The 13,791-nt window shown below is 50.3% G+C and overlaps 1 protein-coding gene across 4 annotated transcripts in view; it reads left to right on the top strand.

The window, feature by feature from the left end:
* LOC146870265 (ras-related protein Rap-1A) overlaps positions 1-13,791 on the top strand; it is an 807,328-nt gene that overhangs the window by 503,449 nt on the left and 290,088 nt on the right. The window lies entirely within an intron of this gene.

Genomic DNA, 13,791 nt, shown 5'->3' with positions numbered 1-13,791 from the left:
AGTTGCATAACTAAATACTTATAAGGTCCCAAAAGCGAGACCTATTGGCTATGCAAAGCGGCCGTGTGGCCGCGAAAGTGAAAGTGATCGCGATCACGATCACACATCAAAGCGGCCGTGCGGCCGCTAAAGTGAAAGTAATCTCGGTAAAAGTGGCGCGCGCCCGCGCACATGCACTGTAGCTCTAGGCTGGCCTGGTAGCACTTTTTGGAGCCCTCTCAATAAGTCTCGCCAGACCAGCGCATGCGCTGGGTCAGGCGAGACCTAAAAAGGAACCTCTCTCTCCACACCCCCGACGGCACAGTCCCTCCCCTCCCCATCGCCTGGAGCCTGGTGCAGGAGACATATACCCTGTGCAAAATTTTTAACTGCACCAGTCGGAGCCTAGCTGATATCGCTACCTCCCTAGGAGACCCCAGCGCGCTAATCCACTCCTCATCATCAATCTCCAGCCCGTCTGCCACCCATTTTGCTTTCAGGGAGTCTAGGGGGTCGGGGGGGTTATTAATCAGTTTTTTGTATGTGAGGGAAATGGCATGCTCCGGCATGTGGCCGTCCAACAGCCTGTCCTCAAGCGGGGAGGCCTGCGGAGGGCGGGTCCCCGGAGGGATGTTGGCTCGAAGGGAGTGACGGACCTGGAGGTACCGGAAATATTCTGTTCGCGCCATGTCGTAGGTGTCCTGGAGGTAGTCAAATGGTCTGACCCCCTCCGGCCCCCAAAGGTCCCCCACCCGGGAGATCCCAATGAGGTCCCAGTTACGGAACCCCTTCGTGTGCCTCAAGCTGCCCAATCTCTCTGACGCCCACAGGGGGGTGGCCAGTGTAAGTGTGTTAGCCCACCCCAGTGCGCGGTGTGCCATATTTGAACTGAGTGTTTCGTTGGCCCCGTGAGGTGGAACTTACCCGGTCTAGAGTATAACGCAACGTCGTAGTTCCCCCCTGGGAGCAACCACCTATCCATCCCGTACCCCGGGTCGTTGCCGTCGCAGTATGTCCCCTGGTTTATTGCCGACAGGTGGGCGGCCCAGTAGTATTTGCGGATATCCGGGAGAGCGATCCCCCCCATCATACCACCCCAGGGTGAGCTTCCGCAGCGCTATTCTGGGCGCTCCCGACCATAGGAGGGCCCTCTGTGCCGCCTCCACCGCCGCAAAGTACGAGGCAGGCACCAAGTCCGGATGGTTTTGGAGCGCATAGAGAAACCTAGGGAGGGCCATCATTTTGAAGAGGGCCGCGCGGCCCAGCAGCGACAGCGGCAGCCGTTGCCACGAGGCTGAGTCACGCTGGAACCGTTGCAGCGGCGGCATGAGATTCCTTTCAAACCGGAGGGCCTTATCCAGTGTGACAAACACTCCGAGGTATCTAAAGCCTTCATCCGCGATTGCTAGTGGACAGGTGTCAGGCAGTCTGGGGGGGTCGCCGTGCAGAACATAGAGGACGGATTTCGCCCAGTTGATGCAAAACCCAGAATTCTTCCCGAAGCTGACAAGAATATCCATCACCGCCAGTATAGATCGCCGCGGGTGGGAAAGATAAAGAAGGATATCATCCGCGTAGAGGGATATTCTGTCTTCCCAGCCGTCCGCCCACCGTAGCCCCGTGAGGCATCTGTCCTGTCGGATCCACGCCGCAGGCGGCTCGAGAGAAATCGCGAAGAGGAGAGGGGAGAGCGGGCATCCCTGCCTGGTACCCCTCTCCAGACCAAACACCTCCGACACCCTGCCGTTAACCACTACCTGCGCCAGTGGCTCCGTGTATAGGAGGCGAACCCATGCTGCGAAGCGCGGTCCAAAACCCAGCTTTCAGAGTACTGCCATCATGTAGGGCCATTCGAGTGTATCGAATGCTATTGTGGCATCAAGCGATACCACCACCGCGTCCTCCCGAATCGTATGACACCTACCCAGTACCCCGTGCAGGCGGCGGAGATTGAGCGCCGTGTTACGGTGGGGCATGAAGCCGGATTGGTCCGGGTGGACCAGCATGGGGAGAACTGAGTGGAGCCTGTTCGCAAGAGTCTTGGCCAGTATTTTCGGCTCTGCGTTCAGTAGAGAGATCGGCCTATACGAGGAGCAGGCATCCCTGGGCCTCCCCTCCTTTGGTATGGCCACTATGGTGGCCACGCGTTGGTCACGCGGCAGTATCCCCGCCTCTACACTCTCCTCGAACATTCGGAGGAGATGCCTGCCAAGGACGTCCGGCTTCAGCTTGTAGAGCTCGATAGGCAGGCCGTTGGGGCCCAGCGCCTTCCCCGGGCGGAGGTCCAAAATCGAGCGCTCCAGTTCAGTCGCGGTGAGATGGGCTTCCAGAGCCTCGCGGTCGGCATCCGACAGGCTGGGCATACGAATATCAGCCAGCAAGTCGTCTGAGTCCCCCTCCGGACGGTCCGACCCTCTACTATATACCCGTCGGAAGTGCTCCGCGAATTCCGCGACAATCTCTCTGGGCTCCGTTACCATATCCCCGGCCTGCGTCCTGATCTCCGGCACCACCGTTGCGGCCCGCTGCTTTTTCTCCAACCACGCGATAAGTTTGCCTGCCTTGTCTCCCTGGTCGTATATCCTGCCCACCTTGTGCTGAATGGCCGCCTGGGCCGCGTGTGTTACCAATTCCTTGTATTCTGCGGTTTTAAGACGCAGCCGGTGATGTACACCCTGCTCCGCCTCCTCACACGCGGCCTCTTCAAGCGCTCGCAGGTCCGCCTCAACCGAGGCGACCTGCGCCTCTCGTTCCTTACGGCAGCCGGCAATAGCCGACCGTGCCTCCCCCCGCAGCACCGCCTTGAAGGCCTCCCATAGGGTGACTGCTGAGCTCGTCGACCCAGTGTTGAGCTCAAAGTACCGCTCAATGGAGCTAGTCAGCTCTCTGCGCAGGTCCTCGCTCCGTAGGCGCCAAGCGGGTATGGGGAAAATACATCCCTCCCTTCCACCCCCTATCTCCGCCCGCACGTACACTGGCGAATGATCAGAGATGCCCCGTGCCAGGAGCGAGGCCTCCCGGATGTACATATCCGGCAGCAGGGAGGTCAGGACATAGTCCAGCCGAGAGAAAGAACGATGCGGACCCGAGTGGAAGGTGAAGTGTCTACTCTCAGGGTGCATCAGCCGCCAGGCGTCCGTAAGCCTGAAGGCCTCGAGGAAATCCGCCAACCACCCCTGCCCTGGGGGGGTCACCCTAGGCGGGTGCCTTTCCAGTGTGCCGGAGGCCACCGCGTTAAAGTCCCCCCCCCCCAACCATCAACTGTCCGTCGGGGAAGGAGAGCAGAAGCTTACCCAGGTCTGCGTATGCCGGCGTCTGCAAGCCGGGGGGAATATATGTGGAAACGAAGTTGACCCGCCCACCTCCCCGACAAACCCGCAAATCGTCCCAGGGAGTCTATTTCCGTGCGGTCAATTTGGAAGGACAGGGAGCGTCGCAGCAGGATCCCTACTCCCCTCGAGCCAGAGGTGAAGCCAGAGTGCACCGCTAGGGTATATCCAAATCTATTGAGGGCCTGACAAGTGTTTCCCATCAAGTGCGTTTCCTGTAGAAGCACTACATCTGGAAGGTGGCGTTTGATAAACTGCATAACAATAGTACGCTTGAGCCCATCCCCCAGCCCATTGACATTCCAACTAAGGAGCCTAAGGCCCTCCCCTCCACTACTAGCCATAGTCCCTACAGAGGATCTCCGCCCGTCCCCGGGCCCCGGCGCTGTCCGCCGTCCCCCAGCAACTAGCAATGTGTGACCATGACAACCCTACAACGTCCCCTCCCTCCCACCCACCCCCCCCCCGCAGTCTTCTGCTGTAAACATCCTGCTTAAGGCCCACTCAAGAGGCCCAACTTCCGGCGTTAGCCATAACTCCCCTGCAGCCCCTAGAACCGTCCCCCAAACAAAACCCCCCACCCCCCTCCCTGCCCCCTGCTCTGCGGGCCTGAAACTACCCACTACCCCAATTAGCAGAGCGCCTGTCACCCAGCCCAACCCGGAGAGAGTAGCCACCCTCCCCGGAAAACTCTGTTAGGGGAAAAAGAGAAAAAACTGAGGCCGGCGCCAACTCTAGCCGCCGCCCACACTATGCTGCCCGCAATAAAACACCATGAAATGGGCAAGGCAATTTTAGGTATCAGTTCAATGTCATTGAAAGGCACTAAAGAGAGGGGGAGGGGAAGGGATTCCCATCCATACCACCTCCCTGCCGCCCCTCCAGTTCCCCAGTTCTGGTCACATACTTTACTGTACGTTGCGGCCTGCCGCCGTGGTCAGAATGTTCAGCGCTGCGTCGGGGGGGGGGGGGGGGGGGGGGGGGGGGGAGTCCCATCGTGGGCTGTTCGATCTGGACCGCCACGACCCTTGGCTCTGTTCCGCTCTCCCCACTCCGGTCTCTAATGATCCAGGGGAAGTATCCACCACCCGGGGCCAGCGGTCCCGGTCGCGTCCGCCGCCGCCCTCCGCCGGCTCCGCGTCCAGCCACTCCTGGACCGCCTCCGGAGAGGTGAAGAAGTGCGACTTGCCCTCTGCAATGACCTTCAGTTTAGCGGGGAAGAACATCATGTATTTAATCCCTCGCGCCCTGAGCGCCGCCTTGACGCCCAGGAACGAGCGGCGCTCCTGCTGTACCCGGAGCGGGAAGTCAGGGAAGAATCTGATGGTGGCCCCCTCGCGTCGGAGATCCCCTTTCCGTCTGGCCTCTTGCAGGATGGCGTCCCGGTCCCGGTAGTTCAGGATCTTCGCGATGATTGTCCTAGGTGGGGCCCCCGGCCGGGGCTTAGGGATCGGGGCCCGGTGAGCACGCTCTATCGTGAAGAGCTTCGAAAGCCTTCCGGGCTTCAAGTGGTTGAGGATGAGGTCCTCGAGGAAGAGCTCCACACTGCCCTCCTCCATTCCCTCCGGCACACCCACGACACGGATGTTGCTTCGCCTCGCCCTCCCTTCTTGGTCCTCGAGCCGCAGAGCCATTTGGCGGTGTTGAGAGACCAGCTCATTGATGCGGCCCTCCAGTTGCTTCTCAGCTGCCTGCAGGGCCTTAATGTCAGTCTCGTTGGCTTTCGACCGCTCTGTAGTCTTTCCGAGATCCGTGCGCAGTAGGTTGACCTCGATCGAGATCTTGTCCATTTTGGTCTCCAGGTTCGTTCCCAGCGTCTGGATGGCGGCCATGATGGAAGTCAGGGAGGGTTCCGCTTTCTCCGCCATGGGATCCGCCGTCGCCCCGGAGAGCGCCTGACCAGCGGGCACTGTATACTTGTCCAGCTTGTTAGTTTGCGAGGGTTTCCCTGCCTTGGGGCGCATGGCAACAGTACCTCGTCGCTCCGTAAAAGACGTGCCCCAGTCCGGGCGCAGGCCAGGGCCCCGGGCCTCGTGTTGTGTCCCCCTGTCGCTCGGGTCCGCGCGCCGTCGCCTCTTCCACGGCCGGCGTCGCACTCGTGATCCGACCAACAGTCGCCTCCCTGCTCCAAGCGTCGGCCACTCGCGCCCTCCGTGCGCGCCAACCTCCGGCGTGAGTCACTCTCCGGGGCCCCCAAATGATGGGCGCTCGATTGCGGGATGGCTGTTCCAGTCACGCCTCGCCCAAAGCAGGTCTCTGCCACCGGTCGGCGCCTCCCCGGCAGCCTTATTCTCAGGGTCGCAACTGCCCACCGAGTTCGTGTGCCAGGGCCTGCTCACTCTCGGGCCGGGCGTGGGCTCCTCGTTCGTGGGGACCAATACACCTCACCCCCGCAGCGACCCCGCTGTCTCTGCCTCTGTCGCAGCCCGGTCACACTGTCTCGAAGAACTGCGGGGCCCGAGCGTCAGGGCCACGGCTCTCTCCTCGCCGCTCCCAGTCCGGCCCCCGGTCAAGCGTCGGGCCTGCCACGTGCCTCCGGGGCCCAGCGCCGCAAAGGCAGCCTCCCCCTCCGGATCTCTGCAGGCTTGGCCCCTCCGCAGCACAGTATCCAGGCCTCAAGTTCTCTCGCGGCAGTCTGGCCGCCCCCCGCAGGCGCGATCCAGCCGCGGCTCCGCAGGCGAGACAGGCCCCAAGCCGGGACCTCGAGTTACGGCCGGCCCGGGTCTCAGGCTCCAGCCGGTCGCAGATGCCAGCGCCGCACCAGACGATGCGGCCACCGATCGCCCCCTCCGTCGCCGGGCGCTCCCGCTGACCTCCGCCGAGCGCGCCCCTCTTCAGGAAGGCCGCGCGGCTGCTCCGGTGCCTGCAGGGCGGATATTGAAGCGGATTATGCGGGCAGCACAGGTAGCTCAACGGAGCTCGCGGACTAGGCGGCCATCTCCGTCGGCGCCTGGCCACGCCCCCCCCAAGCCTAACATTTTTAGAGCCTGTCCATTACTTACGATTGGTTGGCTTCCACGTCACTCATGTTTCCTTGCTTCTGATTTGGTCAGCTCCTCCTGTTCCTTTCACATAGCAATTCCATTGTTCACCCCTGCAATGGGGCATAGACCTAGCACAGCTTCCGGTCTGTGACCAGTGTCCTTCCACTGGCTGCATGCGCCTGCAAGTACTTTTTTTTTTTTTTTTTATAAAGCTTGTGGGCATGCACTCTTGAAGAGTCTCCTGGCCCTCCTTCGTGTTGCTTGCCCCAGCCCTCCTCCCACTGTCTCTTGAATTGCTGCTCTCTAACCCACTCCTTCCTTGTGTTGCTTTTTTTTGTGTGCAGTTTTATGTTGAGCAAACTCGACCCGAAGGTATTGGAGAGCTTTACCCGACGACCATTTACATTACAGAAGAACACTTTCATTTTTTTAGGCAAAACTGGGAGGTTAAGAGTTTCCTCCCACCCTCCTTCCTGCCCGCCTCTCGTGTTGCTCCTTCCCCTTCCTGGTGTCAGTTTTGCTGTTCTCTCCCACCTCTCCTGCGCCTCCCTCCTGTGGCTTGCATCCCCCTCGCCATTAGTTTAAAAAGAAGAAAAAGCGCTATGATGCGGTCATGCTAGCCGCGTCATAGCACTTTTAAAAATGTATTTAAGCCCTCGCTGCTGTGGGCAATATGCCTTAAAGTAATCCAAAAAGAAGCTCTGATGGTTATAGCCCTTTTTTGTTTGCTTGACTTTAAGCCATTTGCACAGAAGCTCATGCTGCTGTACAGCATATCTTTAAAAAAAAAATGACTATGCCAATAGGTCTTGCGTAGGCGAAACCTGTTGGCGTTGCCAATGCTTGTTTTGTATTAGCCACTGTTTCTGTGCCTAATACAGTTCTTACAATGTTGGTTTGCTTAGTGAACCAGGGCATAAGAATAGATACAAGTATAAATGCGAAGTCTTCATCTTGAGATCTCAGTTGTAATTCAGAATGACTACCATGTGCCCCACATCTAGTGACAGCCAGTACATTTTAACGAAAATTAAATCTAACATCCTAAAAAAGAACAAGCATTAAAAATGCAACAGGTCTTGTCTTTATTAAAGTCTAAGCAATGCTGTTTTCATTTATTTTGGTTTTTTAATGTTGCTTTTTATTAGTGTTTTTCATATCCTTAATATGCATATGTTTCTATGTATATTTATGGCTGCATTAATATTTGTATTAATATAAATATGCGGATGTATATATTTATGTTCCTAGATGTGTGTGTGTATATATATATATATATATATATATATATATATATATATATATATATATACACACATATATATTTGGAAGTGCATATATATATATTAGTGTATGTATATATATATATGCATATGACGTACATGAAATATTGAATAACAGTAATAAAAGCAAACGTAAAAAGCTTTTTATTGTTCTCTAGTGCCTTTAGTCAACAGCACCTTCAAAAGTCGGAAGCCGTACACTTGTCCATGAAACCAATCTTGCGGAAAACAAACATACTTCAGGCGTTTGATCGTAAGATCCCGAACATAAACAGTTGGGGGCAGGTCAAATTTTGAAAGGGGCTGGGCATACAGCAGGCTGTCTCCATGTTGCTCTTTAAAAAGATCAGCATATTTAAAAAAATAAAATAAAAACACAATCCATTTATTTAGTGCCTGAATCCGACACTCCTGCACCCTGAACATAACAAGATTTCAAAGAAAGAAAGGAAGAACACCTTTCCGTATCCTACTGTTTACCTATAACGACATATCATTTAAGTAAACCCGACTCACCCGCTGAACCCAAACGTGTGCTAGAGTTGGTACATGATGTACAAAAGGAATTGCAAAGGGTCTCCGTTCCTCGCCCGACGATAACCCAAGTTAGTCCAAGCTTCGCACTTTCCCGACGAAGTCCCTTAGTGGATCACTACTTTGTGAACGAGGCATCGAACAGCAGATTCTACGCGGGCACTGGTCTGAAAAACTTAGAGGAATAGGGATACTACGGGTTTGCAAGCATATATTTCCTTCAGTCTTTGGCACCTTAGTAAAAGGTTTTTTTTTTTCCTTTCTCTCCGCTTTTACTAGCGAAGCATGAGCATTTCGATGTGTGTTGAAACTGCTTCTAATGGATCTACAACGCGTCCCGGGGCACATCATGGAAACAAAAAGCAGACTAATTAGTAAACACAAGGACAGACGCCCGTTCAAATTCCAAATAGCGCTATAAGTAAAGCACCGTGTTTCCACTAAAGGGTATCCTTGCCCTACTTCTGTTTTCAGATTACTATAATTTAGGGATCAATTTGACGTCTTAGTCCTTTATTAGTTTCATTGAACACTTGACAAACGCCTTATAACGGTATTGTAGGCGTCTTTTTGCCTTGTGTCCCTCACGCTTCAATGGCATTTTTAGCGGTTTCCCATTGGTGCTGTGCACACAGCGTCCGATGCAGGCGCACACCAATCGGCGCGTTGTTTCTCCCGCATGACTCTTTCGCGGTATTGCTTCATGGTAGAAGAGTTGAGGTTCAACGCTGAACACGAGGGAATACAAGCAATGCCAACAACGCCTCCCACTTTTTTTTCTCTTTTAGAGCCGTCCCAGTTGGACTGGCTCGCGAGCCGTCCCAGTTGGACTGACTCGCATGACTGGTTTCTTATCTTTATGGGGGCCATGTGATTGGCCCCATAAAGATAAGAAAACCTTTTACGCCAGCAGTAAGTCGGGGCAGCCAGTCCAACTGGGACGGCTCTAAAAGAGAAAAAGTTTACGTCAGAGACGCTCTTTTCCAATGGCTGGCCACGGTTTAGGATGAACGGTGACGCCAGCCAATGGAAAGGAGGGGCGGAGCTTAAAGCCCACTAGAGAAAACTAACCGAAAACGTTAAATCTCGCCAGCGAGACTGTGCAGCCTACGCTAGCCGAGACCTAAAAATGGATAGTACATTTTTTTTTTTTTTTATTTGGAACATTCATGCAGAAGCAGCACAAAAACATGTTTTTCCGATCTCAATATTACTTCGGTTTAAAAAGTGCTCCTGTCCATCTGATAACTATGCAATGGCAAACACTTCAAAGAGCTGAAATTAAAACAAAAATGGAAGAACAGAAAGGTAAAGTATAAAAAGCCATGATGGTGTGTCATTTCTACTGATACTCTAGACCTGCTTAAAAGAAGTGTGGGTAGTCACTGTATCAACTTACAGAGAGAAACTTCTTTCGGCTTCTGAAACCACCATTAATGTTGAGGCCGCCTTTGACATTGAGACCATTCTCATCCATGCTCTTCATGACAAGTTGGTCTTCTGTACAATTGCATCTTTGTTGATGGTGCACTCAATCAATTCTGAGGTATTTACAGGGCTCGAAAAATCTGAAAAATGGTACTAGTCCTGCAGGTCTAGTACCTTGAAAAATCTCCTCGACCTAACAGTAACCTACTTGACCTCCGTCTCTGAAAGTGGAGCAAATGTGACAAGATAACAAGATTTAAAGGCATCTTTATTGCTCATTTGCTTTGTGAGCAATAAAAAGGCCTTTAAATCTTGTTATCTTATCACATTTGCTCCGTTTTCAAAGACAGAGGACAAAAGTTAGTATGTTTCCTACTCGCCAGAAAGGGCGAGTAGGACCTAAAAATAGCTCGACCTCATTAAATTTACCTCGCAAATGCGAGCGGTCGAGTGGATTTGTCGAGCCCTGATTTAGTGTGGAGTTTGGATTGGAGACTCCCAGTGCCTTACCTTTCTTTTGCCAAATCTCACAGATACTCTGGAAAACATGCTGGAGAGTTCCAAGAAGAAGAAATGCCACAGATTCCCATCTAGGTAACCCCTCAAGAACTGGCTGCAACCTAGAAGGCAATCCCTCCTTAAAGCTGAGGAAGACCATTCATCTGAATGTCCAGTCATCAAGTCTGCTGCAAAAAAGATTTTGATGTCCACCTTGTCCCTTCTTTTCATAGGCTCCGGGGAAAGATTCTTAGAAGATAGTAATTCTTCAAAAGTGTATCATGATCAATTCATTATACCGGTGCAGCAAGATCTATAGCACTGCTTGAGACAGGCTGTGTCAAATTGAATAATTTATTCGACCGATCTAGCGGACATACTGGCCAAGATGTTTGCTACCTGGATCTTCCTACTTTAGATTGACATCTGAGCTGAGAGGCTCAACAGAACAATATGGATGTGCCTTTGTAATAAAGTACTTAACACCGCTATGTAGACCAAATACGCTCCTTATGCAATCCTGAAATCTCACATTAGAGGGAAAAAAGACTTGCCACTCAGTGGCCAGGTTCCTGTGAAAAGGAAGTGTAACAGAGGGATGTAGTCGTTGAGTACCAGCAGCAAAAGACAGTTTGGTAAATAATTTTCCCTGGATGAAGTAAATTACAGTTGTGGCTTTCGTAAAAATCTCCAATTCAATCTGCCAAAAACTGACTTTCTCCTACCCTTTCCACTCTACAGCACTTGGATCGGAAGTAGCGTATTCATTCCTTTCCAGGTATAGATGGGCATAACCAGTGATAGATGGGGGGCTCAATTTCTTTCAGTCCCGGTACATAGCAGTTTCTAGCTTTTTATCCTCAGGTGTTCTTTCTCAGTAGTATTGCAATTGTTGCACTATTGCTGTGTGACAAGAGGGCAGTAGAGAAAGGTGTCATCTAAAGAACTGTCCTTCAGATAATTGATTTTTCTGAATAGAACCCCACGTGGAAGATTTGAGACTTATTGTGGATTTGGGATTTTGCAGCATGTTTATTTAGAAGGAAATTCTGAATACAGACTTTGCAACAGATCACTTGATCCACTCAGAGAGAGACCCAGCTTTGCTTGTAGACTGTTTTTACATTCCAGTTCAGTTATTGCAGTGCAATTTAAGCTGTGAAATTGACTCCAATATACCTGTTGGAAGTCTTACAGCTTCATGTAAAGTCCACCCTAGAATCTTTTCTAAATGCATGACAGTGATAGCCTCTCATTTTAGAAAACGGAACATCTTTAACTTTAAGGGTAATATTTTACCAGTGAGAAAAAAAATACCCCCGTTGGGTCAATTTACTTCTGCTTCAGTGACCAGTAACATCATGACATGAAAGTCCGAGTAGACAATGTTGTCATTTCACAGAAACCCAAGAATCGTTTATGTGGCAGAATAATTTAGAACACACCTTTTCATGAGTGTCAATTGTGTGGGACTGTCACTTCAGATGCATACCCGAAGGCTGGGAGACCAACTGAGCGGTTCTGTCCTAACCTTATTAGTAATGGGAATTAATTCATTCAATTGGATCTTCTTTTTCACGTATATTGAGGTGGACTTTGTTGAAGGATCTAGAAATATACACTGGTGTTCTGACTTAAAGTTGAGCTTCTGTTGAAAGCCAGTGGGAAAACAGTCTTTCATTCAGAAATGTATGCAACGTGGCCACACTGATTTAGAAGATTCACTTGTCATTGGGTTGACCTGATGTTCTAAAGCTAAATCTTGAGTGTACACAAAACCATGGGTTTTCACCTTTTTTTGCAAAGATGGATAGCTCCTACCAACCTGCAGTTGATGGGGACAGAGGTTTCTAATTGTTAATGTGAATCCTTTTAAGATAAGGCTCTCCTTTTGGGCTTAGCATAAAGTAGTTCCCGCTTATCGAGCTTGAGTCCTCAATCACGTTGAATTCTTGGCATCCTTGTTGATTTAATACCAAATTAGATGTTGGCATTGGTATTAAAGTGCACTGAACAGTGAATTGAGGAGACTTCTCATCTAAGCTATAACGAAAAAGAGGACTGTTTGGAACCCTATGGAACAACCTACTCCATTTTAATTCAGGCACTGAAAAAAGCACCAAATTGGACCAAAGTCGTCCAGTTCGTGAGGCATGAATCGAACCACTATAAAGCCACTGTCTGCACCTGCTAGGTAGTAGTCAAAAGTGACTGACTAGTTTGGAAGAGCCATCTGGCTACTGAACCTTGTCCCCCATCCAGAGCAGCTATTCCTTTAAGTCAAAAAAGAAAGTCTGTTGTATGGCTGGGCCTAAAACCAGACTCCTTCTTGTCCTGTAAATCATTAAATGTAGGTCCTGGGTGACCACTCAAGCCACTTCTTTCGCGATCTCCGCACGAAATGGAACACCTCCTATTTCACATAAGTTTGATTCTACAGGGCAAGAAGTCGTTTGTGAGCGAAGTGGTCCGAGCCTCTTACAAGGAGTTTTGAAATTTTATTTTTAGCACTTAACTGTAATTGAGTGTTTGATAAAGTGCTCACACTGTTAAGCTGTTGGATGGTCGATTGGCCTGATATGTTTTGTGTTGAAAGATTTTCACGCTCTTTGTCGGAGCTGATTTTATTGTGTTGGAGAAATAGATTCTCTTTTCCTTGTCAGTGGCACACGTGTAATAGTGAGGAGAGTTTGTGATCATGACGCCTTTTGGAAGAGTAAAACCAAATTGTGAACAATTAAGGAGAATGCGCTGTGAAATGTCAAAATGATGTATTTGAAAAATGGAGGCTCCACATATGATCGCAGATGATTCAGCTTTCGTGAGTGGGGTCCTTGGGAGATGGTCTCTGGATCTTCTGTCTTGGTTTACTTTTAATGTTCCTATCCCAGTTCCTCCTTTGTGAACTCACTGTTCGGACGAATTGTAATTGTTCCCCTTTCTAACCACTGACATTCAATTTCCTGGAAGTTAGCTTTGTGTGGTTAGAACTTTAGGGAGGAGGGTTAGTAACGTTCAGAATTTTTCCATTGAGGACTCGCGTAGGTGAGCGTATAGAACCTTTTCTTTTGTACCTGTCTATTCTCCTCAAGTCATTGCAGATTTTCATTTGTATTGGGCATTGCACATTTCCCTCATAGAGCTGAATATTTTGGTAAAGCTTCAAATTAGAACTGAGGGAGTAGACAGCAGCTTGGTACTCACGGAGTGCTGGTGGCTACAAAGAGTATGGCATACAATTCTCTGTGTAGCATCTGTTGTAATATCTCGTTAAACTGAGAAACATTCTTTGTATTTGAGTTTTTAAAGTTATTTTAATTTAAAAAAGTTATATGCTTACTTATTCCGGGATCCTACCGAACTTGTCCGATTATCTTACATCCTGTGAACCTAGCATAACTTCATTTAGCTTTCGATTTGGAGCTGGAAACGTGGGGTTCATCCTTTCAGGAATCCAAACCGTAATCATTAAAATGCAAATTAATTTCTTACATTTTAAGTTTCTGATCTAAGTAGAAAGTTTTGCACATTTTGGAAGGTAGGAAATAGGGAGGAACTATAGATTGTTGCATGTGATAAATTGTGGGGTTAAAAGATTCTCACAGGAATTTGTGCTCTGCATACTATTGTGATCCCTGAAGATGGTAATTATTGAAATTAATGTCTAGTTTTTTGGATTACGTTACGTTACAGAAGTGGTAAGTAGCTTTTCATTTTCTTACACTGTACATTTTGGCAGCTATACATACTACGTTT

This window comes from Triturus cristatus, chromosome 1_1 (genome assembly GCF_964204655.1).
Source record: "Triturus cristatus chromosome 1_1, aTriCri1.1, whole genome shotgun sequence".
Lineage (NCBI taxonomy): Eukaryota > Metazoa > Chordata > Amphibia > Caudata > Salamandridae > Triturus > Triturus cristatus.
Note: the sequence above shows the minus strand (reverse complement) of the source record. Positions and strands in the feature narration are given on the sequence as shown.